Below are 12,512 nucleotides of genomic sequence, written 5' to 3' on the forward strand. Positions count from 1 at the left end.
TAGATCAAGTTGCATGGCTCTCACCTATTGTAGTGGTTCCAAAGAAGTCTGGAAAGTTAAGGGTTTGCATTGATTATCAAAAGCTGAATGCAGTTACCATAACAGATCCTTTTCCTTTGCCTTTTATTGATACCTTGCTTGATGATGTAGAAGGTCATGAAATGTATAGCTTTTTAGATGGATTTTTAGGCTATAATCAGATTAGTATGGCAGAGGAGGATATGGAGAAAACTACATTTATAACTGAGTGGGGGCCATTTGTTTATACATGAGTTTTGTATTAAAGAATGGTCCTCCATCTTTTCAAAAGCAGCTTATAAAATGTTTGAACCCTATCTTATGCGCATCTTCATAGATGATTTCTTAGTGTTTGGAAAGAGATCAATGCACTTGGAGCATTTCAGGAAATGTTTTCATCAAAGATGCAAGATGTTTGGGATGTTGTTGAATCCATTTAAATGCACGATAGCTGTCTGCACAGAGGAAAATTATTAGGACATATTATTTTTGAGGAAGGAACGTTGGTGGATTTTGATAAGATTAAGGCTATTCAGGAGGCTCAGCCTCTTCGGAGAACTTGAAGGAGTTGATGAGGTTTTTGGGGCAGATTAAATGGCATTCCAAGTATTTATGCTATTTGGTGGACATTTGTGCTCCATTTTCTCATCTTACGAAGAAAGAGATTTCGTTTATATGGAGTGAAGCACAGAAGAGAGCAGTTGAGATTTTGAAGAAGATTTTGGTGGTGGCACCAATATTGTAGACACTAGACTGGGTGTATTTTTGGATGCATTGGATGTGGCTCTATTGGAGCTATCTTAATGTAGGACAAGTAGAAGGGATGGTTCAAACCCATCTATTATGCAAGCAAGATGCTCTCACCAAAAGCTGAAGAATTATACAGTGATGACTAACTGGAAAGCCTTGGGTATGGTTCATGCCTGGAGGAAATCCTGACATTATCTTTTGAGTAACAAAGTGGGTTTTCATGTGGACCACCAGGTTTTATTGTATTTGATAAGGAAACCTCAGTTTAACAAAGAAGGTTAGCACAGTGGATGCGTTCTCTACACTTCTTTTTAGCTACTTAGGCCCGTAGTAGGTATCTGGTTCACCGCTTTAGGCATTAGCACTACGGCATTCAACTTGAATGGTTTTAACTTCAACCAATCCGTGGTTGATAGCCAGGGTCATGTTATAAACACCTGGGCTAATGGGTGCAGGCAGTCCACTCGGTTCATTCAACGGACGAAGTGGCAGCTCTGATGGTAACCCAAAGGGATGAAATGGTAGCCCTTGGGATACCGGTTACCACTTCATCCCTTCATGAATTTCGGCCTTTTGCTACAGGATTTTGACTTTACCATTATTCATACACTTGGTAAATTGCATGCACTCCGTATTAGGAAATTTGGAAATGTCCAAGTAATTTTGAAATTCCCTAACAACATAAATCCCATGAATTTTGGGAATTTTGTTATTTTGGTACTAGCTAAAGTGAAGAGTTAGTCTTAATTAGCATGCTCTATGAGTGGGATTTGAGCACATGGAAAAATCTCAATCAGCACATCTAATGCATGTAGCTAAATCTTGATAATTAAAGATATTCTAAAAATTTTGAAGGTTGATAACATTCATATAGGGGGTGTTAAAAAAACGCCTTTATTTATAACGAAGCTTTGGTCCCACAAAAAATTGTTAATGAAAGGACCCTTGTAAACTTTCTTTAGCCTTCAACATAACTTTAGGTGGAATTTTTTTCTTCTTTGGAGTTTGTGTACCCTTTCTCATCCATGAGAAAATAACACTAATGGTCTCACAAGCACAAAGTCACCCATTCTCATATCCACCATTGTTGGCTGAAATGCGTCTTTTGGGTCATTTTCTTAAAGGACCACAATAGTGTTCATTGAATTCTTCAAGTCCTACAAAATCATCCACATCATCTGCTTCACAACACAAGCTTGCACCCCGTGTTTTTGGCTAGAAATCAATAAAACGAGTGTCTTCATGAACGTTAGGTGTCTTTAAAGCATGAATCATATTCTTCCAATAGACAATCACTGGTGCTATGAATTGTGTGAACTTTGAATTAGGACCTTGCACATTTGACCATCTTTCCCAATACTTTAAGTATTCCTTGATACCATTCACCAAATCTTGATAGTCTCTAATGTGCTCAAACATGGATACTAACATTGGGTTACCCTTAGGAAGCTTAGGTTTTCCTTCAACATCCCTCTTCCATAGTTCAATACCACCTTCCCTTGGCAACCACTCTATGGACTTTGGGTGCATCTTGTATTGCATGATGATAGGCACATCTCCTTGCATATAGAACCTAAATTGTAGAGGTTTTAAATGTTCCACTTAATGAATCATTGCCATCACATAAGGATCCATCAGTATAACTCTTGAAATTAGGTACATGTGTTAAAAGAAATGGTGTGGTCTTTGTAATTTGACATGATTGAAATTATTGCATTAGGTGGGGAAAAGTAAAAGTCATGCTTGTGAGAAGCTTCTCTGATATCTTGCTAAACATGGCATCAATGTCTTCATGTGTATGACCCACCATAAGGAACCCTACTTGGATCATTTTGAATGTCCCTCATGCAACCAATAGTGACAAGAATGCAAAAAGGTACCGATTCTTATTTTTTGATCGATAATTATCTAATTCTAGTAGTAAGCTCTCCGGTAATTTCTTGAACCCATTTTGACCATCTACATTTATAATGCATTCATGCATGTTGTTGTCTCAAAAACACCTTGGTAACGATCTAGTGCCCTTCTTGAATTTAGTGCATTTAGCAATACACTCCTTGATCTTGGCATTTGATCTAGTTGGAGATCACATTTATCATGCCTTTCTGATCTCTCAAGTTTTTGGAACACATAGATAATGATGTAATTATGAAGTTAGGATCACGTAGCCATAATTAAGAGCAAAGTGTCCATATCTCCCTTCCCCATGCCCATGTGTGATCATGACTATTAGTGAGATTGGTAGTTCAATAGATCTCTCTGTCTCTTTCAAATGCAACCACAATCTAGGGATTGCTATTTCTTGCTGGTCCATTTTGTCATGTATGATACACAAATTCTTTCCATAGCATGCACACATGTGTAAGATTGAGGTAAGATTAACATGCACACATGTGTAAGATTGAGGTAAGATTAGCATACACACATGTAAGATTGAGGTGCTTAGCTAGATTTTCATTTATAAATATGTAATTTCTTTCCATAGCATGCACACATGTGATGAGACCCTTAAACTCGTGCATGTCAATGAGACCATAATCTATGTCTGCCTCCACATCTAACATAGACATGTCTAGAGAAGGATGATCTAATTGTTGCATGGTGCTATCATGCTCAAAATCAAAGTGTAAATTAGATAAAACATCAAGGCCATGATACGCACATGCATATATTAAAAGAAATGAGTTATCTTTGTGAAGCACCCCTTAAAGACTTGAAAACTTAAAGACAAGTCTACTTTGAAACCCTCAAAACTTCAGAGTTCCAAACACCCTTTCTATAGATGAATAGGTAGCCTAAACTCCTTCAAAATGCCGATTTACATTGAGTTGGCCTTCTTAGTAACCCATGCATGTGCTTCATGTACTTGCATGTGGTTGCATGCACCAAAATATCCTCCAAAAGCCAATTTTCATCAATTAGTACACAAAAAAATTCATGCATGTACTGCATGTACCTACATGTGGATGCATGCACCTCATAATATGTGCCGTCATCATCATTGTTGTAAAGAGAGGGGATGAAGTTACTCCAAGAGAAGAGATACCCTCTTATGTAATAAGAAATAGCTTGCTTTTTATGAAAAGAGAGGGCTTTCTTGAAACTTGAAGAGAAGAAAAGGAACGGATGAAGAAGCTTTCTTTTTTACTTATGAGAGAAAGTAAAGAAGTACCTTTCTTGAATTTGATGCCCTTTCTTTTTATTTTCACTAGTTTCTTGGAAAAGATAAACAAGCAAGGAAAATAGCTTGAGTGGTAAAAAAACTCAAGTACTTTCTTGAATTTGATGTCCTTTCGTTTCCTTTTCATTAGTTTCTTGGAAACTTTATAAACAAGCAAGGAAAATAGCTTGAGTGGTAAAAAGCTCAAGTTGTTTCTCTAGGGTAGAAGGTTCAAAACCCTTCCTCCTTGAGGTGTAGAAGCCTCCCCCTTGTTGCCCAGAAGTAAGGGAGGATTCTCATGCATAGTGCCAACAATGGTGCACCAATGGTCACCCCATGATCACCAATTAAAGTCCAAGGATGCCAAGGTCTATGCCTTGGTCATGAGCCTTAGAGAGAGCATGTCAAGCTGAGTGTGAGCATGAGCATCTGCTTGTTTCACGCATGCATGCAGTGAGCTGATGTGACCTATAATATACTCTGATACTAGTGTAAGACCTTTTGCTATCTCATGCATACTCTGCCATAGCCTCAAGCTGCATGAGGGTGAGGGATCTCATTTATCCACCCAACCGTACAAGACTTACCTTAACCATGTGCTAAGTGGGCTTTATACTAAAACCCGTATTATGTACACATGTTCACACTATCCAGTTGCCCATGACTCATTGGTCTTGGAACACTAGTGAGACATCCTAGGCACCCTCGGCCATACACTCATCTAGCCCTTGTCCCCTTAACCTCATTAATGCCAAAGAATCCTAGTTATGCCTTAACCCACACCTAAAATTAATGGTCACATATAGGACCGTTGTCCTGACCCCCCAAAACAACACTGGCTCTAGTCATACGCATGACATGAAAATTTATGTTCAGATAGATATTTTTGCATCTCCAATGAAACATTTTTCACTTCTTATCCCACACATCTTTGTCATCTTGTTTATGAGAGAGACGATGTATGGGTACTATAAGGACCTGTGGTAAATGAAGTTTCTTAACTAACATATAATTAAGAAAATTATGAGTTGAACCATCACCTATAAGAATACTAACTTGTCATCCAATAATTGTGCCATGTTGATGGAATAGATCATGAGGGCCAACTATTGATTGACATGGTAAGGTAGTCAAACAACACTCATGCTCGATGGCTCAGTGACACACATGAATAGTAGAGGACATAGAACAAGACTCCAAAAGAAGAAATTACACCATGTGCAAAGCTTTCTCTTTACCCTTGTTCCTGTTAGGCTCATTACCTTTGAGTTGCAAACAATCCTTATGCTCATTACATTTGAGTTGCAAACACAGTTTCTCTTTATGTGCTTTTTACACGCTCGTCACTTGAGAGAGGCCCTTGAGGCCCATTAGGTCTCTTAACAGTGTCCTCCTTATTATAAACATTAAACTTTTGTTTATTATTCTTGGAAGATGAATTTGTGCACCCTTGATGGCCTCATCTAATATTTTGGGGTATTGAGTCTTCACCTTGGCCTTGTACTACTTGGTGTCCAAGCCATGGATAAAGCCTTGTACATTTTGAAAGTCATCAAGGCAATCTAACTTTAGAATGATTTCATGATATTTAGATATATAATGAGTTAAAGTCAGAGTATCCATTCTATATTTATCCCGGGCCATCCAATTACGGTCTTTTTCAGCACACATGTGATGCATCTTGTAGGGGTAATGCTTGGCTTGGCAATGACTATACATGTGAGATGGCATTGGTGATGTGCAGCTGAAATTCTAGAATGGCTCATCTTTCACACTTTGACATGTGAGGCATGTCCCCAAACTCACCAATAGTTTGATCAGCACAAGGCAATTGGATGACATAGGCCATCATTTACATGTTTCCAATGTTAAAAACCATCTAATCTGTATAACCGAGTAGCCAAGTGTTTCTTTGTGGCATCGCCAATTAGGACATATGTATAAAAAGGGAATGGAAATATTGTCTCGTTTTGGTTTTGTTCTTGGCTTCAACTTTTTTTTCTTTGATGTGTGTGAACATTGTCTTTATGTGGTAAATAGACTCAATCACTGCACAAAAAGGGTAATACTCATAAAAAAGAGCCTCTTTCACTATTACATAGTGATGTGTGTAGGCCTATGCCTACATTGTCTTTGGGTGGTGCTAGCTATTTTGTAGATGACTACTCATGGAAAGTGTGGGTGTATGCTCTCAAGATAAAGGAAGATGTTTCTTTTGTGTTTCAGAAATTTGTGACACTAGTGAAGAATCAATCTGGCAAGAAGGTCAAGAGCTTGTGTTCAGAGACAATGGTGGGAAGTATGTCTCAAAAGCCTTTTGAGAATTCTATGATTCTAAAGGTATTAGAAGAGAGTTGACTGCTCCATATAACCCTCCATAGAACAGTGTTGCTGAGAGGATGAATTGTACAATTCAAAAAAGTACAAAGCATGTTATCTAATGCTTGTTTGTTGAATCAATTTTGGGCAGAAGCAGTTGCTAAGGCTGTCCAAAGCCCATGGTTAATGGTGATATAGTGAAACAATAGGCTATTCATGCTCAACTAGTTTTGAGGAAGTCTACAAGGGTTTCACGACCTCTTGATCATTATGTTCCCTCTCTAGATAATGTCATGTTGGCAAATTGTGGGGAGCCATCCTGCTATAAAGAAGCTATGCTGAGAGAGGACAAGCTTAAGTGGGAGCGAGCTATGTAATCAAAAATGGAGTTGCTCCATAAGAATGCTACTTGGGATTCAGTACATCTGCCAAAGAGTCAGCAAGTGTTGCCTTGCAAACAGGTATACGAGATGAAGATTATGCATAGTGATATCAAGCCAAAGTATAAAGCACGGTTGGTTGGTGAGGGATTTAAGCAACAGCAAGGTGTTGTCTTTTATGAGATATTCTCTCCAATTGTCAAAATGACCACTTTGCAGTGTGTGCTTTAGTTGGTTTCCAAGAACAACATGGATCTTGTCCAAATGGATGTCAAGACGACATTCTTGCATGGTGATCTTCATGAAGATATTTATATAGGGTTTGTGGATAAACACATGGAGCACTTGGTGTGTAAGTTAAAGAAGAGTCTTTATGGCCTTAAACAAGAACTAAGGGAATGGTATCACAAGTTCCATGCTTTTATGCCCTCTCAAGGTTAATGAAGGAGTGATGTTGACCATTGCTTCTACACTAAGCAAGCTATGGATGGTAGTTTGCTAATTTTGATCCTTTATCTGGATGATATGCTTATTGTAGGCCAAAACGGTGATGAAATTTTAGCCCTAAAGTTAAAATTAAGTGAGAACTTTGACATGAAGGATTTGAGGGAAGCAAGCCATATTCTTGGTATGCGTATTGTTTGAGACAAGAGTAAGCAGTTGCTTTATTTGTCTCAGACGACAGAGTACATTTAGAAAGTGCTCAAAAGGTTCAATATGGAGAGGGGGAAGACATTGAGTACTCTATTGCCTCCATATGTGAAGTTGAGCTTGAATGCCTGTCCTGAATCTGATGAGAAAAAGTTTGAAATGGCATAAGTGCCTTATTCATCTGCTCTAGGGAGTTTGATGCATACAATGATTTCTACGTGCCCAGACATTGGTTTTGTAGTGGGAGTTCTGAGTAGATTCATATCAAACCCTAGCAAGAAGCATTGGGAGGCAATCAAAGGGGGGTCATGAGATACTTGAATGGTACAAAGGACTTGTGCATATGATTTGGAAGGCAAGAAACAAGTGTAGTTGGCTACATAGATGTGGATTATGTAGTGATATGTACAAGAGAAAGTCCACATCAAGCTACATCTTTATTTTCACTCTGGTGGTGCAATTTCATGGAGATTTTGATTGTAGGATTGCACAGCTATGTCTACCACTAAGGTAAAATATGTTGCAGCTTCAAAGGCATGCAAGGAGGCCATTTGGCTTAGTCGTATAGTGGGAGATTTGGGTATAACTGTTGAGATATTGTTATATTGTGACAATAAAAGTGCTATTTAGTTAGCCAAGAACCTAGTGTTTCATGCAAAGACAAAGCACATCGATGTGAAATTTCACTTCATCCGAGAAGTGGTTGAAGATAAGCACATGCGTCTGGTCAAGGTTCACATAGATGATAACCCTACTGATCTATTAACAAAGGGCCTACCATCGGAGCACTTTGCACATTGTCATGCACTTATGGGTGTGAGATAGATAGTTTTGTTTATCTCATAACATATATACATAGACACCCAAGACTTAAAGGCACATTGTCCTTTGAGTGGGAGTTTGTTGGGGTGTGAAGTCTAATGTGCTAGTCCAACCATACGAGGCAAATGGACTGTGAAGGGTGACCCTAAACCACTTGTTGTGCAAGGATCATCACACTAAAAACATATCATGGTCCATTTTTAAAAGAGAAGACATTATGGAGGAAATATAAGGGAGCCATTCATAATTAAAAGCAAAGATGCTTTTCATTAGTTGTTTCACTGCAATACATCAAAGGGCTTCATATATATAATGCATGTGCTAGCTTGGCCAAGAAGATGTTTGGGTAAGTGTGTAGATTAGAGGTGTTAGCTATCCAATGGATGAGGGAAGGTGAAAACAAACCACTTGATTGAGAGCTAATTATGGGTGCATTGACTTTAGCAAAGGTTAATGCCACATGTAAAATGTCTTTAAGAAGAGTTCACACACAAGGGTTTCTTTGGTTTCCCCAACAACTCTCCTCTTAAACCAAAAAGCCTTTTGTGATGTAAAGAGAAGAATCATTATAAACCTGGTCAGCTAACTCTAAGAGAGAACACCTGCTCTTAGGGTGTAAGAGAGAAGAGTTCACACTAGTTTCCTAGGTTGATTTTAATAGAGAACATCTCACACAAAAAACAAACTTTTACAAAATATCATCTTCTTAAGAATACACAAAATGAGACATGCTTGCTTCTTCTTTTTCTTCTATACATTGGATCTTCCCTTTTCCTTTGTTCTTTATTGGTTGAGCCTTCTCTTTATTGGAGCTTTGATTTGGTCTTTAAAATAGCACTTGTTTGAAGGATGGTTTGTCCTACCACAAAGAGTACAGGATTTTTGATTTAGCAACATTTGGCTAGATGTCCACTCTACCCACATTCAAAGCACTTATTTTGATTGGATGTTGTTGTGCATAAGCCTCTCCTTTGATTGATGTAGAACTACTATTGGCCTTCAACTTTCTCTCCTCCTCTTGAATGGATGTTATGGCATTTTCAAGTCTAGGAACAGAATCCTTTTCTTTGAAATCGGTGTGATAGTTTGCTTAAAGTCTAGTGGAAGGGCCTTCAAGAGTACTGCAACTAGGTCTTCTTCTTCTACAAGAGATTGAATGTAGACAAGCTAGGTGAAAATACTCTTTAATCTTTTTATTAGACTTGTTATGCTTTCATTATCCTCAAGTGTTAGCCCATATAGTTGCATCTTCAAAGAGATCTTTCTATGTCTAGCTCTGGCCCCAAAGATTCTTTCAAGAGTTTGCCATGCCTGAGAAGCACTATTTGCACCATCTATATAATGAATAAAAGAGTTATCTAGAGCTATGGTTATTATACCAAGAGTTATTTGCCTTGCTTGAGTTTGGGTAGAGCCTAATATAGTGTTTACATTATCTCCATCCCCTTGATTAATTACACCCCATAAATTCTTTTACATCAAATAGCCATTGACTTTGGTCTGCCATGTGTAAAACCCAACCACTTTAACCTTATCTAGGCTATCCTTTCATTAGTGCTAGATAGGGAAGGTCTTAGTTCTCAATAGGAACTAGTGTCTAATCCCTTTATATGGTCTGGTACTCTTAATGTGAGTCCCCTTGAATACATATGCATGCAAAGATTAAATTTTATGTGCACCTAGCAATTGAATTGGTTATTGATGAAACAATCAATTGCAAGATGGGTCTATGATGGATTTTCATATGGGACTTAATCAAGCAAGAAGATACAAGAATTTGATGACTCAATTAGGAAAAATACTTCAAATAATGCAAGCACTTAATTGCTAGAAGTGGATTTCATTGATATGTTGATTATGGATTTATTATTTTAATAATATGCCTCCTTTTTTTTGCAGAAAAATGATGCCCTAAAGTTTTGATAAAAGGAGTTTCTTTAAAGTCGTCCTTTAAAGCTTAATGAAAAAAGGTTAATTATGCTTTACTAAAAAAGCAAGTTGGCACCTTGATTGCATGCGATCATTCTCAGCATGTAAGGCCTTTTTTTAGTGCATCATTTAGAGTAAAAGGGGAGGCCATTGTGACGATCTTACATCCTTTAGAAAAGCATGCGCAATTGAAGCTTGTAGATGTTGTATGAAGGTCTTGCACCATTTCCTATAACTCGTTCTATATTTGCAATAATTGAGCTATGGTGAGGTTGATTGGTTGAATTGCTATGCTGATTTTGTGTGCCTAGATCTACTATGTATTTCTCCTCTTAATCACTTGCTAATTTATGCACTCCTTGTGCAACTTGAATTTCTGCAAGTAGGGTATATGTGAGGTAATTTTGGCAGCTTGATGAGAGGCTTTAATTGAGTAGCTAATTATTATTACAAGATTAATGAAAAGCTTTTATTATAAATGGCAAAAATAAAGGCTGATTAGCATTAGGTTAATTACTAAGCATAGTCGAATTTGAATTTGGGATAGGCTAAATACGAAACTAATTAGTAGAGCTTAGATGATTAGCTTAATTAAAGGCAATTAATGAGCCTTGACGCCAATTAAAAGAGAAAAGATTAAGGAAGAAAGATAAGGAAGCCATTCATGATTAAAAGAAAAGAATATTTTCATTAGTTGTTCCATTGCAACACACCAAGGGGCTTCATATATAATGCATGCGCTAGCTTGGGCAAGAAGATGTTTAGGAAAGCATGTAGATTAGTGGTGCCAACTATCCAATGGAAAAGATGTGGTAATAACAAACCGGTTGATTGAGAGCTAATTATGGGTACATTGACTTTAGCAAAGATTGATGCCACATGTAAAATGTCTTTAGGGAGAGTTCAAGTGTTTCTTTGGTGTTAGATATTCGTAACGCCACTACGGGCGTTACCACGAGAGGGGACGGCCTCTGGCTCACCACCCAGCCATAGAGAAAGAATGAGGATTGCCCCTCATCCCCCAGGCTATATAGTGTGTGGCCTACCGTCCACACTAGCCTGGCCGCCCATGACTCCGCATGGGCGTCCTCTCCCACTGAACCTCGGATATGGCCATCCGGTCTGCCGTCGGTCACAGGCATTACAGCCTACGTGACATTACCCCCCCTTAAGAAGAGTTTTCGTCCTCAAAAACAAACTGGGGAAACCTTTTGGAAATTGCACTACGGCGTTCCCAGGTAGCTACCTCCTCATCCCTATCTGTCCATTTAACAAGTACCTCCTGGTACACTTTATGTCGGGTCTGTCTATCACGATACTGTAGAATCTTTTCAGGTTCATGTGGTATCTTTGGTGGCTCTATCAAGTCCACCAAAATCTCTGGAGAAACTGCGTTCTCTAACCCGTGAACTGATTTCTTCAGTTTACTGACATGGAAGACAGGATGGACTTGAGAACTCTCCGGTAACTCAAGTTTATGTGCTACGTCCCCAATCTTCTTAAGGATTTTAAAAGGACCACAATATCTCGGAGAAAGTTTATTACACTTTCCCGTTTTCATGGTTTCTGACTGCGCAGGAACCTTGAGGAATACAAAGTCACCTTCTGCAAAGGTCACCTTTCTTCGTCCTTTATCCGCATAAGTTTTAGCGCGATCCTGGGTGCTACGAATGCTCTCACGTGCGGCTCTGAGCATATCATTCATATCTTCAAGGAAATCCTTGACAGATTGAATCTTCTCCTTTTCTAGGCCTACAGCCATCGGAGATCTCGGCTGGAATCCATACATTAACATGAATGGTGTAAATCCAGTCTCGCTGAGTGTTTGGAGCTGTTATAGGCAAACTCCAATAAGGGCAAGTACTCTTCCCAATTAGATTGCTTCTTACTAACATAAGAACGCAACATATCCTCTAGAATTTGGTTAACTCTTTCAGTTTGACCATCAGACTCCGGATGATCTGCCGTACTTATACTCAGAGTAGTATCCAACTTTTTGAAGACTTCCCTCCAAAAATGGCTGTTGAACTTTCTATCTCTATCCGACACTATATCTGCGGGCAGGCCATATAGCTCGTAGAGATGTTCAATAAAGAGTTTTGCCAACTCTGGCGTTTTAACAGTTTTCTTCGTGGCAATAAACTTTGTCATTTTAGTTAACCTGTCCACTACCACCCACACCGAGTCATTCCCTCGACTCGTCTTGGGTAAACCGGTAATGAAATCCATGGAAATGCTTTCCCATTTCCCTTGAGGAATCTCCAGCGGATGGAGTAGTCCTCCAACCTTAAGACGTTCATGTTTATTGACCTGGCACTTATTGCATTTCAGCACATAAGTCTGGACGTTCTTAAACAAACTAGGCCAATAAAACTGTCTTTTTACTAGTGCATAGGTCTTCTGAATCCCGGGATGACCCGCACTTGGACTATCATGACTTTCTTTAAGAATTTGGGCCCGAAAGTCACCAATAGTTGGCACAC

The sequence above is a fragment of the Cibotium barometz genome, chromosome 3, assembly GCF_041138505.1.
Source record: "Cibotium barometz isolate CiBa-2024 chromosome 3, ASM4113850v1, whole genome shotgun sequence".
NCBI classification, from domain to species: Eukaryota; Viridiplantae; Streptophyta; class Polypodiopsida; order Cyatheales; family Cibotiaceae; genus Cibotium; species Cibotium barometz.